We start from the raw sequence: 17,166 nt of genomic DNA on the forward strand, positions 1-17,166 counted from the left end.
ATAGTTCTTTGCGATTGTAATCAAAGTATTAAGCAGTCTTGGCCGTAAATCAAAACAAAAATGCATTTTTCTTCTTAATAGAAATTTTGGTAGAAGCTACAGTACAGTAATTTGAATTTGAATTTGATTTTGATTTAGCATCCCTTTCAGCAGCGAGGTTATATCAGACGTGGACCCACAGCTTCGAATTAGGAATTTGATTTCTGGGTTATCGGTATCTATGGCCATTTAAGCCCGTGAGGTATGAGTGATGACGTCGCTCGGCGATTACACTATCCGAGGAAAGGAAAGGAGGAAAGGATTGATGAACGAAGGAAACAGCCTGGGACTGTTATACTAGGTACCATCCCGGCATTTGTCTCGTATGAGTGACGGAAACCCAGGAAAACCTCACTCAAGATGGCTGGCCTGGAAAAGTCGTTACACTTTCTCGACCGATTGTCACCACCAGACATCGAACCCGGGACCGCTCGTATCAAAGGCGAGAGCGTTAGCGACTACGCTACGCGGGGCCATTGATCTACAGCTTAACGTGGGATCCCGAACCACATGAGCTCCCACCGGGAATCGTACTGCAAAATTGTATTCCATTACCTCAAGGCATAGGCTGTTTATTCGCTTTTCCTTAAGGAGTTTGGTGTACCGTATTCACCCTATTTGTCCATCCATTCGTTTGAGAGACAAAATAAAATCTCAAGAACCACCATCAATTTTGGCCAGGACGTAGGGAGTCAAAGGTTAGGAGTCGAGTTCGTTGAAGAGGTCATATTCAAACCGGAAGTGGTAGAAATCAACCATTTCCGGTTTTAACGTTAACCACTATAGAGTAAAAACAGAAATAGATAGCGAAAAGCAGTTGTCTGCAATTGATTAACCGTCCCAAGAATGTATTCCATCTTCGTTCTTAACTATCTATTGAAACCGTTGAGTTGAGTTGATTTTGAGTTTCACGTCCCGTTCAGCAGCGAGGCTATATGAGACGTGGACCTACTGATTAACGTGGAATCCGAACCACATGAGCTCCCGCCGGGAATTGAACCCGGGTCTCCCGCGCCAAAGGCGCGTACGCTAACCGCTTAGCCACGGATGAGCTCCTCTATTGAAACCGGAAGTACTAAAATCAACTACAACTTCCGGTACGAGCAATAGCGAGAAATAGCACATGTCTTAGGCGTACGTTCAGTGATAAAAAAAAGAAATGTCAAAATTCAACACAACAACAAACAAGAAAATGAAAATAAGTGAAATTCCATTTTTTAAAAAGCATGTGTAAAGTAATTAATTGATATTCAGTTTTACAGCCCATTTGCAAATTCATTACGCACTTTCCTCGTTCCTAATTTACATAATCAAATTTAAGTGTAAGATGTTACTGAACGTGTATATAAAAGCAAAGAATACATTAATGAGCTTCTAAATCTTCAGATCCTCCCAAGATATGAATAAAATTTATCGTAAATATGATTCGATTTTGATTTTTGATTTTGGAGTTCGTAAATATGATTTTGGAGTTCGCCTGCTTCTGTTCGCTCCTACTCCTAACACTTTCCGGTGAGCCACGAAACAAATTCCTTTGTGCAAGTATTCATATAGTAAAAAATTAGAAATAAGTAAAAGAACACGGGCTTTAAGCAGGAGACCCATTTCAGACTTTGCTTGGAGAGGGGCAGCACCCCTTGATATAAGTAAAATTTCCCGTTTTTCACTGATTTACTACTATTCTATTGATAAAATCTATATAAATCTCAAACTCAGGGTGGGCAATTGCTCCTCCCTGCCCCCCTAAATGACTTTAAGATATGAAGTAAAGGTTGTTACAGAGAAATATTCATAGACATGTTACTGAAGGATCTGCTCAGTATAATCTACATCAGGGGTGGGGAAACTACGGCCCGAGGGATAGATACAGCTTCCTGAAAGGTTCTTTGCGATTTGTAACAGGATTCTTATTCTCACAAATAAAAAAAGAAGAAGAAGAAGAAAAGAGTTCTATTAGAAACAGAATGACAGACGAGCACTTAATTCACTTGTAAGAGTAAGTACATTCCAGTTTCAGTCGCGTTGAGCCGATCAGAGATATGCCCCGGAAAGGAAAATTTAATTGCTCCTAGACAGGGGCGCATTCACAGGGGGTCTAGCGGGTCCAGACCCCACCAAAACCTACTAACTCAACATTCATTTGTACATTTTCTCAATAAAACTATATCCTACTTGTTTAACATGGTAATGATTGATGTAGAATGAAAATTTTATCTTAAGAGTCTTCATCCCGGCGAAATTAAAATACCGCTAATTTTACAGTAATTATGTGATATCTTCAAATAGATAAAATATAATTGAAATATGGAACAAGAGCGCCCTAGACAACATTATTTTGCGTGAGATAGCGTTATCACAAGTCACCTAGTGGCTTTCCGTTTGCAGCCATATAGAAACGCGAAAATAAATGCCGATTTTCAAAATGGCTCGAAATCGAAAGCAGATAAGTGAGTCGTGATAACGGTATCTCATGTAAAATGATATTGTCTAGGGCACTCTTATTCCACATTTCGATTATCTTTTATATATTTGAAGATATCACATAATTACTGTAAAATTAGCGGTATTTTAATTTGGCCGGGATGAAGACTCTTAACACTTCATCTGTACTCTTTCTCTTATGAAAACAATTAGTTCTATCATTTTTTTCCCCTGAAAATATAAGTAGAAGTATTTTACAATTACTTATCTTTTCGGGTGCAGAATAATACGGTATCAATTCAATACTACATAGGAGTAGTGGCTTGTAGTGTTGAAACCCCTCCCCCCAAGCTTGGACCCCTCCCAACAATATATTCTGGGTGCGCACCTGCAAGGACGCCGATCCTGGGGAGGGGGTAGGGAGCCTGGGTCCCCCAAAGCTCATGAGGGTCCCTTATTCTATTTATGAATATACAATATTTGGCATAATTTGAATGCAATTTGTCTTAAAATCCTCATATATATACACACCTTCTACATCTGAATGCCCCCCCCCTCTAATTTACAGAGAAATCGGTGCCCTTGCGCACTTGGTCCTGAGGGATTCGCCCTTTCCTTACAACATCGCTGCTAAGGCTGCACTTCGCAGGGGCCGCGCCATATCACCTTGCGTAAACCTTCAACAAAGAAGAGAATTAATTACTTAAAAAGAATTAATTTTTAAACAATTATTTCAAGTGGTGTCTTTAAACTTATCGTACACAATATATATATATAAAAGGGTTATCAGATAAATGGTGATACCTCATAAGATGGCACTATACTTTGATTACCCACATTATCATAACGGTGCAATACCATCGTGAGGTCCATCAAAACACAACTCCTTTTGTATATGCTCGGAAGAGTGCATCGGGCAATCGCCTCGCACCGCACCTGCAGTGAAAGCGAAAATACCAAACAACCATTATCCAACTTATAACACCAAAGCAAGTTCTTTATTCTCCTTTTTTTGTCAAGTCCAATCACGGCTGCTGGTTACTACAATCCGTCTCGCTCCAAAGATTAAATTTATTGCAGGCTATATACATTACTACGTATATATTATTATTAGTAGTATTATTACGATACCAAAGTGAGAAAGTTACGAGAATTTTAAACCAAGTAACAGAAAAAAAAAAAAAACATTACGTGTCACTAAAAATTTCGTTTTCTATATCATCTAAGTGGAAAATCGATAGATGGCGCATTCCTCTTTGTTATTAAAAATGATCCTCCTGTTACACTCTGTCGCAAACGGAGAATACTAGTATTAATTATAATTATTATCAAACATGACAATTAGAAGTTATGCTCCAAGTTAGACAATAACAATATCCATCATAAGAATATTTGTCGAGATATTCCCACTGTTACTTCTACTTATTATTATAAAGCATTGTTATACATATTTTTCTTTTCTTAAGAAAATATTCCATTTGAAAAGAAGTACAGCTCTTCAATTCGTTTTAACACGGTCTAGTTAAGTCATTCGCGTGTTAACAGCTTGAATTTTTAATGAGGTGAACCCACGAATCTTCTAAATCTTTGAAAGAAAAATGAACTTATGCTGTGATCACGTTTTATTTAAGAGGTGAAAATGTATTTTTATGTATGAAGAATATAAATGCTACTTGATTTCATGGTATCAATAACATTATATAATTTCAATGTGTTAAGTTCATAATAGATATCTTGAAATTGTAATAATCGCGTGATACACAAAACATGCGAAAATTAATCAGTAACTGTGTGTGTTACGTGTAATTTATCGTCTGTTTTCAAAAAATGGCTTATTACAAGTAGATGTGAATCTGTAATGTTACAGGCTTGTAGCCAGAACACCAAGATAGAAGGGGGGAGCGAGGTGGTTAACCTTAATTTACCTTACATTAATATACTACATAGGGAGGGGTGGGTTCTGGGGGTTCCGACCCATCTGAAATCCAAACTTTTCTGTAAATTTAGTATAACTTTAGGGTGATCTTTAAAAATTCTAAATATAACCTACCCTCAACTTAATTTTGGACCTCCCCGAAAAGTTTTCGGTCCCTACTATCCGAAATAAATTGCTAGAGTGTTCAGTTTTTGGGATACATCTCAAGATATACTAATTTGCTCTGACATACTATAATACATAATATAAAACTATAGGGATAGTTGATTTACTGTAATTAATAATGTGTATGCATGCATCAAAGTGTGTGTCAGTCTTCCCCTTTTGGAAAATCCTGCGGTCGTCCCTATACAGACTGGTGAAAATCCCGGGTGAGGCGATGAGGAGGACATGTCCGCTCCAATCTTTGAACTGAGGAAGACTGTTCCCCCCAATAATTTGATTTGAAATGTGTTTTTTGGGGAAAAAATGTGAAGATTTGTGTCCGATTGCCACAAAGGAAGATGAGAGGAAATTGATGTCCCCCCAGAATAAGCCTCAAACTGCCCGCCTTCCAATGTTGAAGACAACTCTGCTCCACACTGTTTCTCAACTTCACAATTATTTTGAGCATCGCTTAACAAAAAAAAAAAAAAAAAGAAAAAGAAAGAAAAAAGAAAAAAGAAAAGAAAAAATAAAAATAAAAAATAAACGGTCTTACTTGTCCCCCCCAATGTTGAAGATAGATTTGAGCCTCTGCCTATATATATATAGACTCTATATATATATATATATATATACAAATGTGTATGTGTGCGCATATAACATGACTTCATATATCAAATGAAATAAAACCTTGAAGTTTTACGTGCCACAGATATGCCAGCTAGGCTAAAGGAGACAGTGATAATGAGAAATGAATTAAATGGTGGAATGAAAGGTGTGGGAGGAAACGGGAGAACCCTGACAAAATCCACGTACACGATGTTTGTCCACCACAACACTCACTTGGCGCAAGCTGGAATCGAACCAAGGACCCCATGCATCACAGGTGAACGCTCTACCACTGAGTCACCGCGCTCCCATGGTTTCAAATAGTAATATTGAATAATTTAATTGGAAAATGGATCTGTTTCAATTAAAACAACTTTAATACAAAAAACAAAAATATATTACAATTCCCAGTGGGATGTGGTTCGGATCCGAGTTAAGCTGTAGGTCTTTGTCTTATATAGCATTGGTGCTGAAAGAGACACTAAAATTAACTTGTTATTTAATGAAGATTTTACATCTCTTAAAAGTCCCCGTGCATTTTATACGTTAAAAAAATCTTAAAAGGACAAATCTAAATTCACAAGTACTTGAAGTTGTTTTCTTATTAGTTCACAATATTTTTTTGTTCCTGACATCAGTATATTCTGCTTTTATTAGTTCACAGTAGATTCTGTTTCTGACATCAGTATATTCTGCTTTTATTAGTTCACAGTAGCTTATGGTCATGACATCAGTATATTCTGCTTTTATTAGTTCACAGTAGCTTCTGTTTCTGACATCAGTATAGTCTGCTTTTATTAGTTCACAATAGCTTCTGTTCATTACATCAGTATATTCTGCTTTTATTAGTTCACAGTAGCTTCTGTTCATGACATCAGTATATTCTGCTTTTATTAGTTCACAGTAGCTTCTGTTCATGACATCAGTATATTCTGCTTTTATTAGTTCACAGTAGCTTCTGTTTCTGACATCAGTATATTCTGCTTTTATTAGTTCACAGTAGCTTCTGTTCATGACATCAGTATATCGTGATCAACTGAAACTGCGATATAATCGAAATGCTGTTGACAGATGAAGAGTAAGGTGCTAAAACCAATTATTCTTAAATATAACATTGGTTGTCTGTTAGATAAGGGATAAAAACGCAACCTGTTGCATTTTCCCTTCGAATACTATGTTACATCGTTAGGTGACGTTGTTAAGAATGTGTAAGAAATTAGTCCCTCTAATTTAATTTTACTTTTCGTACTAACTTGTAAAGAATATTTTAAGGAAAACAGAAGATATCATTTACAGGAAAAATGAAAATGCATAACATAAAAGTTGGGGAAAAATGTAAAATTTACGGTAAAAACGTAAGATCTGACAACCCTAATGTTACCCACAAGTTGAGAAAAAAGATCTATTCTCGTTTCGTAAATTTTCGTAAAATTTTCATCTCGTCTCGATTCTCTTAAACCCTTTCTCGTCTCACTTAGTTTTGTAAAATTTATTTACAAAATTAATGCCCTATTTTTTTCTCTTAATTTCATTTAGAAGTTATCAGATTCTTTGTACATTACGAAAAGTCCACGAAGGGACTGGCATAACAACATTCAAAAAATGTTTATCATTGGAGTATATTGCGTAATGACTTGCATATCTTGAAACATTGGTGCATGCTCTTCATTGTGGTCGTATAATCACTTTATCAATTGATAGCTGTTATAGCATGAATCATGTAACTCAAAAACATTGTTTGAAATTTGACACTTTGGTGGACTAGAAAAGGTACTTGCGGCAAACAAGGCCCGGATGGAAATAAGGCCTACTGCCAAATCTCATAGGTTAGAATCACTGTAGGAGAAATCTAACAACATCACAAGTAGCAATTACTCACACAATGACTGCTTGAGAGAGTTCGTCTTCTTGTGCATGTTTAGACGGAACACTGGCAGTGTTGAAGCATCGAGATGTCAGTTTCTATGTGTTGATATAATTTAGGATGGCAAAGTAAGTTCATTTTTTCTGTGTATAATAAAGCTAATCTGAAACATCGTGTTTATTTGTGAGGATCATAGTGTTTAGTATTTGGGAGAGCAATTACTTCGTTTTAGCTCGAAACATTTTTGAAGATAATAGCTTATAAAATGACGAATACATCTTCAGTAAATAAGACCCATGAAAAATCTAGTGGCCCTCATTACCCTATAAAACATGTATACATTGTTAAATACTTTAAAAAAACTGGCAACTTGAATGTGTGTTAGTTTGTTATTCTTTCTTGGCCAGTGCCAGTCTCTGTAATAGACCGGTCTATCGTGTTTGTGGCCTAGTTGTTGACTATGGGGATTCGCAGGTTCGACTTCTACATTGGTGTCTTTCATAATGTAAATCTTTATTTTTAATACATACGAATGGCTCATACCACTGTTTCGGGGTATATGCTAAGCACATTTTCGTGTGGTTCTGAGCATTTAAGGTATCAATGGCATCGTTCATTATGTGACAAAGAATGGATCGGTGACATGCGAAGCTGTAAAAGGTGCGATGTATGGATACACCACGAATGCATTGGCTTGGTCGACACCAATGATGAAGAATTCATTTCCTACAAGTGTTGTCAAGTGTAAACATTGTTGAAAGTTAGTGTGAAATGTGTTTCGAATGGTGGTTTGTTTATTGTGTGTCCAAGCTTATTCTTTAAATTTACGTAAGTTGCAACGACTTAACTAACAATTGCATAACACAAGGGAAATTACCTAGACCCCATATCCTTAATATTTCATATCCATATTGTTACTAAATATCGTTTTATTATTAGTATTTGAAGTGCTGCAAAAAATGTTAGGTATTAATTGAGTTCGAGTGGTCTCTGAGGCTGTAAAATTTACTTTCCAAATGGTGGGCCTTATTTACGTACCGTGAGGGTAATAAGGCCATTTTGTATGTTTCTCTTTCAATACGTTTTTCATACATTTAGCTCAATGTTTAAGTTAAAGGAAATATACCATAAGATAGATAAAATATTGACAAATAAAATGGATATAAATTTTTGTGTACTACATTATATGTATTTAAGTAATAAAGCATTTATACTTAGGTGGGCCTTATTTGGCGCGAGTACCTTATTATCTATGAGACTCGAGAAACATTTCTCGTCTCGTCTTCTCTCGAAAACAAGGTAAGAATTTTCATGTTTCTCGTCTCGTCTCGAATTTGAAAATGAGACGAGACAATAAATTTCTTATTTCGTGAGCAAACACTTCCAGAAGGAATTTATTTCAGGTCTCTTGGACGAAAGGCGTGAACAGCAACCATTACAACTGATTTTATTATGATTAAGGCAAGTGAATACGGTGAAAGAACTTTTGTAATAGGAATGTGGGAGTACCCTGAGAAAACCCACGAACACAATTCTGCGCACCACAAATTTACTTGGCCGGGGATCGAATCAGGGTCCCTACGCACCAGAGGTAAGCGCTCTACCACTGAGCCACCGTGCTTCCCCTTATGAAAGTAATGTCTCGGAAAGTATTTATTTGTGCTGGAAGAGATCTATCTCGTCTCGTAGCTTGTCACAAAAATTGCTTGTCGTTTTTCGTGGACAACCCTATATAGCAAAGATAATTCATTTGGATGCCCAAGGAACGTCGGTCCCGATATATTTGGACATCCATGGGACCTCTCATTTTTTACTAGCGAACGTCCTGTGGAAATTCATATGTCCCATTTATGTCCCGGAAATGGGTAGTCCTCCAGGAATCCTGTGGGACATTCCTAGGCTCTTTGGGAGATAATCACAAAACGATATTTGGACATCCAAATACGTAAAGACAGGCACATCCCACTGAAATACAAGACAGAACTCCCGTGGATGTTTTCATTATTCTTAAAGTGCCTACTATGAACCTCAATGTCCTGGGACAGGTATGGGACATGTACGAGGTCCATGAGGACATCTTGTAAACATACTATAATATTGTGGGGTCACAAGTAACCTCAAGAGGTCAATTCATTCATACTTTTGTTTTGTTTTAAATTAGCGCACCAGAAAAGGGGGGAATAAAACAAAAAAAAAAAATACATATTTTTCTTACTTTCTGTCGGCCATTCATATATTTCTTGGTTGTTAAATGAATCCCATCACGCAAAGTCTCCCTAAAACATTCATCTACGGTAGTATTAAATGGCAACCTCAAATTCCTCCTCCCCCGCCACCCCTTCCTCCTTTTTTTTTCGTCCTTTACTTCTCAAGGCAAGAGAAAATCCAAGAACGTGGCTGAGAAAAAATTCAGTTTTTCTCTCATAACCATACAGTTTCCTGTGGATCTTGTTTCTGTACAATAAAAACTAAATATTGCATTTAATTGAATTATTTTTTTTAACATTTAAAGAATTAGTATTACTAATCTACGTTTTCTTTAGCTTCTAAGCTGTACACTTGTATTTATAGATTTTTAAAAATATATTTTTGTATTCCATCAGTCCATTTGACTCGAATGGCTTTACTTATTGAAGTAACACACTGTTAGTAGTCACCAGAGTTGGTTATCAACCATTATGGGGAGAGGCATGGTAGTTCAGTAGTACAGCACTTGCCTCTGGTGCGTGGAGTCCCTGGTTCGATTCCCCGGTCAAGTATATTTATGGTGGACAACATCATGTCCGTGAGTTTCCTGGGTCTACTCCCGTGTCCTCCAACATCCTCATTTCACCAATTCTTCAATAATCATTCGTTTGCCTTAATTATCCGTCTCCCTTAGGCTAACGGCCATAATCGGGGGACATAAACCTGAAAAAATTTTTATTAAAAGTCTTCATCCCGGCAAAATTAAAATACCGCTAATTTTACAGTAATTATGTGATATTTTCAAATAGATAAAAGATAATTGAAATATGGAACAAGAGCGCCCTAAACAATATTATTTTGCGTGAGGTACCATTATCACAAGTCACCTAGCGGCTTTCCGTTTTCAGCTGTTTAGAAACGCGAAAATAAATGCCAATTTTCAAAATGGCTCGAAATCGAAAGCAGATAAGTGACTCGTGATAACGGTTTCTCATGTAAAATAATATTGTCTAGGGCGCTCTTGTTCCACATTTCGATTATCTTTTATCTATTTGAAGATATCACATAATTACTTAAAATTAGCGGTATTTTAATTTCGCCGGGATGAAGAGACTTAACCATTATGAACCACTTCAATTTTCTTCCATTTTACAACCCCACTAAATACTTTATACATTTATGATTTTTCATTTGTCACCTGCAGAAGTAGACACATCAATGATGGAACGGGAAATGGGTCACAACTTTTGACCAAGTCATCCAGATCTGGGTGTCACTTCTCAGTCCGATCTGACCCAGACAAACCTGATGACCCGAAAGAGCCAGAATATTAAGTCTGCAACATTATTGCAGAATTGTATAGTTGACTAATAATGTCCATTATCCACTACTCGAGCTCGAACATTCATTTCTTGATAAACCTTGCAGTTATGTTTCAGTGCAATGCTTTGACATATCTACATACATACATTCATAAACACACACACACACAAGTGCATACAGCAAGTGACAAAGAAAATTATAGATCTAGTGAGGAGACAGAAAGAGGATAGTCGTGTTTCTTAGAATCAAATTATCATCCTTATGTGTATATGATGATGTTTCGTCGTCTCGGGGTTAGACCAGATCACTTCGGGTCATGGGTGTGTACGAGTCACTTTGGGTCAACAAGTCGGGTAAGTCATGGATGTGACTGCCTCTGCGTCTTCTGGGTCAAAAACTTCGTGACCCGTTCCATACCAGATATACACAGTTAATTGATGAAGCATAGTTTTGTATGTGTACTTGTGTGTGTGCATGTGTGGAGAGGGCAGTATTTCTGGATCACCGTATTTCTATAGAGGGTCTTCCGGCGATCAATTTCTTGGAAGCAGATAGTTTAGGAGAGAAGATTGGGGATAACTGCTACTGCGTCCCCGGCTGTACAGTGAAACTTCAATTTCAAAAATTATTCTCTTAATGTGCTATATCCTTCCTGCAAATATTCCCATTGCTCCCCCCCCCCTTTTATATTTTGATAACGAACCGTTACTTAAATTTCGCTTAAACAAACTAAAAGCTTTATATCAATCTAAAGTTTCAAATGGATACGAGAATGTTATACAGTATGTAATATCGATCAAGCTCCTCCGATCTTTTGACCAGGGGTGGATCCAGGACGGATTTCTGGGGGGGCGGTGGGTTGTAATACTGCTACTTAGAGCTACTTTTAAGAGCTCCAAACTCTGGGATGGGTTTTATTGATATATAAAATAAAGTTTCCTCTTCTGGGACGAGCGATCACCCCGATCGCCCCCTGGATCCGCCCTGCTTTTGACCAAACTTAGTATAGTGGGAGAACTTGACAAATTTAGTATGCATATGGAATATCAAGATGCGCAGGACTAAAATGTTAATTAGAACAAAGCTACAGCCAATAAACCTATTATTAAATGTTACTTTTTCGGACAAGAAAGTAAATAATGAGATCGATTTGTCAGCGAGGGCTTAAATATCAATGAAGGAAGAATTTTTTTTCGCAATACGAACAGTGGTGGATCTAGTCTAGGGAAAGGGGGGCCTAGGCCCCTCAGTTTCTTGAACAACAAAAATAATTGAAGCTATTATATAAAAAAATTTGAAAGTTTATGGTAAGTGTTGCTTGTTATTCTTTGATGGAAAGTGTTTCAAGCATTAGATATAGTTTCAGTGTTCATCGTCCAACCTAGCCATAATATCTATTGGGAGACAGTTAAGTTGGAAACTCCCATGAACAATTGTAAACGTATGATATATCTATCATAGTTTGAGTTCTGGCTGCCTCCTCCAAGATTTTTACCTTCCAGATCCGCCACTGAATACGGAGTTCGTTCACTCGACTCATCACAGCAACGAAAGTTCAAATACGATAGCCTACCACTGGAATGTTTGCTACGTGTCAAAGTCGTTTCTGTTCCAAAAGCTAAACAAAAAATTAATTCCCTGTCGCAAAGTTCCGACGCACTTACAAAAAGCAACTGTGCGATGTATGGTCACCATATTGCGAGTCCCATAATCTTTAAGTTTTACGTCCCACGGTTATGCCGGTTAGGCTAAAGGAGACGGTGATGATGAGTAATGAATGAAATGGTGGAATGAATAAAGTGGGAGGAAACGGGAGTACCCCGAGAAAACCCACGCACACGGTGTTTGTCCACCACAAAGTTCACTTGGTGGGGGCTGGGATCGAACCCGGGACCCCAAGCACCAGAGGTGAACGCTCTACCACTGAGCCACCGCGGCCCAGTCCCATAATCGTTGTCCAGGATCCAGGAGACCCAGTCCCATAATGGATCCAGGAGTCCATCTGTGGTTGCTAATAGATTGCTTTTTCTATTACTCAAATATCTCCAAAACTGTCTTCAAGATTGGGGTGAACGCATTTAGTGAACATCATCTGGTTTACCGAACGTTCACTTATTCAAGTACAGATCAGACACAGTGCTGCTTAACTTCGACCGGTGAACTAGCGGGGCTAAAACGAAGTATTGTCTTTAACTGGGGTCTTCTTCCAACAACAGTGTCTGTTAGTAAATTATTAACTTGGATGCTTTCCAGTACTTTACATAACCGTTAAATTTTCTAGTCCATTATCAATAACTTTCATATATTGCATTCGAAACTAATATGCTTTCTCTACGACAAGTAACACAGCGGTCTAATTTTACAATCAGGTAATTTTAAGAATTTAATGCAGACATAAATTTAAATCTTACAATTTTTAATATATAATCTTTACAGTACTCCGAATCAGAAATGGCGTGGGTCGATGAAAACATGACCCATTGACTCACGACCCACCGTGACCCACTCTGACCTACCACCCATGAACCATCATCATCAACTCTGACCCATGATCCACTAAAGAGTTTTCACTGACTAAAGAGTTTTCACTTGTAATAAAACAAGGCAGTGAAATTATCACTAATCGGAGTTTGAATTTCTACGGTCAATTGCTCAAGCACCACTCTGTTACAATACCAGTAGATCTAACCTTTACGATATTCAATGGTAAAGTGTTTGTTATGGGCCATATTACAACGAATTTCAATTAACATATACAGAATTATTTCCTTGTTAAATTATAGATACTTTTCAGTGGAAAATAGAATGAAATTTTGACAGTATCAAATCAAGGTGAAGTAGGCCGACGTAAAGGGGAAAGAGGGTAAAATTAGACTGTGTCTCGAAAGCTAAGCAGTAAGTCCTATTGCTATTATTATAATTTAAAAATATCAATATCCGAAAGTGCCTCAATTTCTTTTTTCACTTAGATATACTCATCTCAGGTAAGTAAATAGAAGCCAATGAAAAAGGAAGAAAAACGGAGGCCTTGAAAGTAAAACTGAGATAAATTCACCAGTGTTCAAAAGATGCTGTATACACTGAGCAGAGTGGGTAGGTTTGGTCATGGTGGGTCACGGAGGGTGGTGGGTCTCAATGGGTCACGTCCTCTTGACCCGCGATCGAATTACCCACTCGCAAATCTTGACTCACCTGACCCATTTGACCCAGGACCCACTCCATCTGTGCTCTGAATCAATTAGATAACCATTACACTTTAGGGCATACATTTAAAAATTAATTAATTCTTCCTGGCTAAATTCAAAAGTAATCTTTCTTCAATTATCTGGCCAGGTTTCTTTGCCTAATTATCACCCTCTCCTCCTCTGCGGAGACAATAGTTTCGCCACTGTGTGCTTAATACACGCCCCATGTCGCGTGTCACGTATATTGCCCATATATATATATATATATATATATATATATATATATATATATATATATATATATATATATATATATATATATATATATATATATATATATACAAGTAGACCAAAAGAAATGGTGACAATGCCAATCCTTAGGGTACACCAATTAGAAAAAAAAAAGTGGATTAAGCATAATTTGCACTATGATGTGATATAGGCTTATAGTAGAACAAGGTTGAGAATTCACTTTACTGCAGTATTTTCATGTTTTATTATTCTGTTAATTTGAGTTGCACTAATTATTGTGATAAAAATTATATGGCTGTTCAGTAGCTACCATACGGAATGAAAATATAAGTCCAAAAATGAAACATAGGCCTATACCAATCAAGGGTGACAGTAACTTTATTCAGTAAAACGAATTTTGACGCTATAAACTTGATTTTATTAAAACGTTTTCCTTTTTAAAATGGGCCTATAGGCATAGATAAATTTAAAACGGTCAACCATTTGACTGACAATGTGAATATAAATTGGATTCAATTTTGAATGAAATTTTGTGTCCATTTAAAGATATCTACTTTTATCTCAGTGAATAACCAGTGACGGATCTACCCTGAGATCGGGAGAGGGGCTTAGCCCTCTGTTTTCCAGTGACAAAAAATTAAAGCTGTTATTTATATATTTTTGAAAGTTTATATTAAGAGTCTTCATCCCGGTGAAATTAAAATACCGCTAATTTTACAGGAATTATGTGATATTTTCAAATAGATAAAAGATAATTGAAATATGAAACAAGAGCGCCCTTGACAATATTATTTTGCGTGAGATACCGTTATCACAAGTCACCTAGCGGCTTTCCGTTTTCAGCTGTTTAGAAACGCGAAAATAAATGCCGATTTTCAAAATGGCTCGAAATCAAAAGCAGATAAGTGAGTCGTGATAACGGTTTCTCATGTAAAATAATATTGTCTAGCGCGCTCTTGTTCCACATTTCGATTACATTTTATCTATTTGAAGATATCACATAACTACTGTAAAATTAGCGGTATTTTAATTTCGCCAGGATGAAGACTCTTAAGTGTTGCTCTTTATTCTTTGTTAGGAAATTTTTGAAACATTACATATAGTTTCAGTTGAATTTTTTCTGTTGTGGAATGTGTAAAACAATACTTGAGGTCCACAATGTCATCGTCCAACCTAGCCATAATACCCGTCGGGAGGGAGTTAAATTGGAAACGTTTGCACAACCCATGGAAAATTGAAAACTCATTATATACCTACTATAGTCTGGAGCCTGGCTCGCCCCTCCAGTTTTTCCCTTTTAGATCCGCTACTGGGAATAACAACCAAGTTGCCGTATTTCTTGTTCTACCCGGCCGAGCAGGGATTTACCTAGCTTCTATAAAACGGATAGGCCTACCTGTGGAAACCTGGAGGTAGAGTGAGGTTTCTGACTACACCATGCCTTACATAAGCCCATGTGTGAAGAGTGTAAAGCTAAGATCGATCTCCATACCTGTTCTTGTGCCTTCCATGGCTTGTTCCATACGGAGCGGGTTCTTTACTTCAATAAGAAACTCACTGTGTTACAAATGCATGAAAGGTTGAGTTGAGTTGATTTTAGTTTAGCGTCCCTTTCAGCAGCGAGGCTATATGAGACGTGGACCTACTGATTAACGTGGAATCCGAACCACATGAGCTCCCGCCGGGAATCGAACCCGGATCTCCCACGCCAAAGGCGCGTACGCTAACCGCTTATAGTACTCGCGCCGAGTCATGAAGCTTAATCTAGATCTACCGATTTCGCCACCCAATAGAACGCGAGGGTGTGTTCTAGTCGTCAACCCCCACCCATCAAATTTTGTCAGTGTCTTCTCTCGCGCTACACGGAAAACATCTCCCGAGAGAACAGTGTTGTCGAATTGGCGTCAAGTTCCGTTTTGTTAATTCCTTTTTGTTGCGTTATATTTTCGTTGTTACTATTTGTGCTATTGTTTCCATTTTAGAATAGTTGTTACAGTAATTATTATTGTGCAGTGTTATTATTGGTAATTTTTAAATGCCTTTTTTATATACTCGTTTACTATGTCTTCAAAGTTTGGCAACATTATTGGTGAATTCAGCTGTTCGACGTTTCCCCAAGTGTGCGCTCGGGAAGTGGCTCCACGAATTGTACCGAAGTTTTCCGATGTGTTGGAGCTCAAGCAAAATATTTCTATGATTGGTTTAAAGCCCACGCTTCACGACTCAGCGCGAGTACTATAGAAATGCATGAAAGGTTACGACCAGCCAGTCTCTCTTCGGATTTCTGTTGTTTCCCGCTTTAAAATGGCCCACAACTGGCTTAACTCAATACTGAAAAATTTAGTGCCTTATCAAGAATCGAACAAAAGACTATACGAAAAAAGCACAACAGGAGGGTATTTATACTCTAGAGTCCAAGATATTTCAGAACGATGTCTCACATTTTAAATAATTAGAAACTCTGTGTTTATAATGTCTGTGTCTACGTAATATATATACGGTCTACTATAGACACATTACGAGTTTCGATTTCGATACATATCGATTGTATATTCTCGTGCAAATCGATCCTCGTTCTTTGTCGAAATGAAAAAAAATCATCTTATTTCTCACGATTATGATTCAAGGATAAGAGAGACGATGATGATGAGAATGAATGAAATATTAGAATAAACATAGTGCAAGGAAACGGAAGGATCTCGAGAAATCCCATGTGCGCAGTATTTGGCCACCACAAATTCCATTTGGCACGAGCTGGGATACAACCAGGGACCCCACGCACTAGAGGTATGCGCTCTACCACTGAGCCGCCGCGTCCCTTTTTATTTATTTATCTATATTGTCACATATTCACTGCAATGGAGCACACAATCCAATAGTGTGTGTTTTTAATTGCGAACAATTATTGACTTACTAATTTTGTTGCCTTTATAAAAATAGCTTTCCAACATAAGTATGATTTTGTGTTGATTCTGATTAAAACACATTTTTGAAGTTAGTGGAAAAGCTGTAAGAACAGGTCTATTGATGTAGACGCGACAATAATAAGAGACACTTTTGCTGTCGTCTGTACAAGTATTTCTATTATAAGAGTATCAGTTTTGAAGTAGAAACGAATTTTCCTCTTAGAAAAGCTGTTTTGTCCCATATTTTCCCCTATTTTAGGGAAAATTGGCCTCGCCACAAGAAATAAGTTGCAGGGGTAT

At 37.4% G+C, this 17,166-nt stretch overlaps 1 long non-coding RNA gene across 2 annotated transcripts in view; it reads right to left on the reverse strand.

Moving 5' to 3' along the window:
• The window catches only part of LOC145666312 (uncharacterized), a 67,134-nt gene that overhangs the window by 44,411 nt on the left and 5,557 nt on the right, over nt 1–17,166 (reverse strand). For both annotated transcript variants that reach the window (XR_014127714.1, XR_014127713.1), the window contains exon 2: nt 2,992–3,137. This is a non-coding gene — a long non-coding RNA (uncharacterized LOC145666312). The remainder of the gene's footprint in view (nt 1–2,991; nt 3,138–17,166) is intronic.

The sequence above is a fragment of the Thermobia domestica genome, chromosome 12 (genome assembly GCF_964235325.1).
Source record: "Thermobia domestica chromosome 12, izTheDome1.hap1.1, whole genome shotgun sequence".
Taxonomy (NCBI): domain Eukaryota; kingdom Metazoa; phylum Arthropoda; class Insecta; order Zygentoma; family Lepismatidae; genus Thermobia; species Thermobia domestica.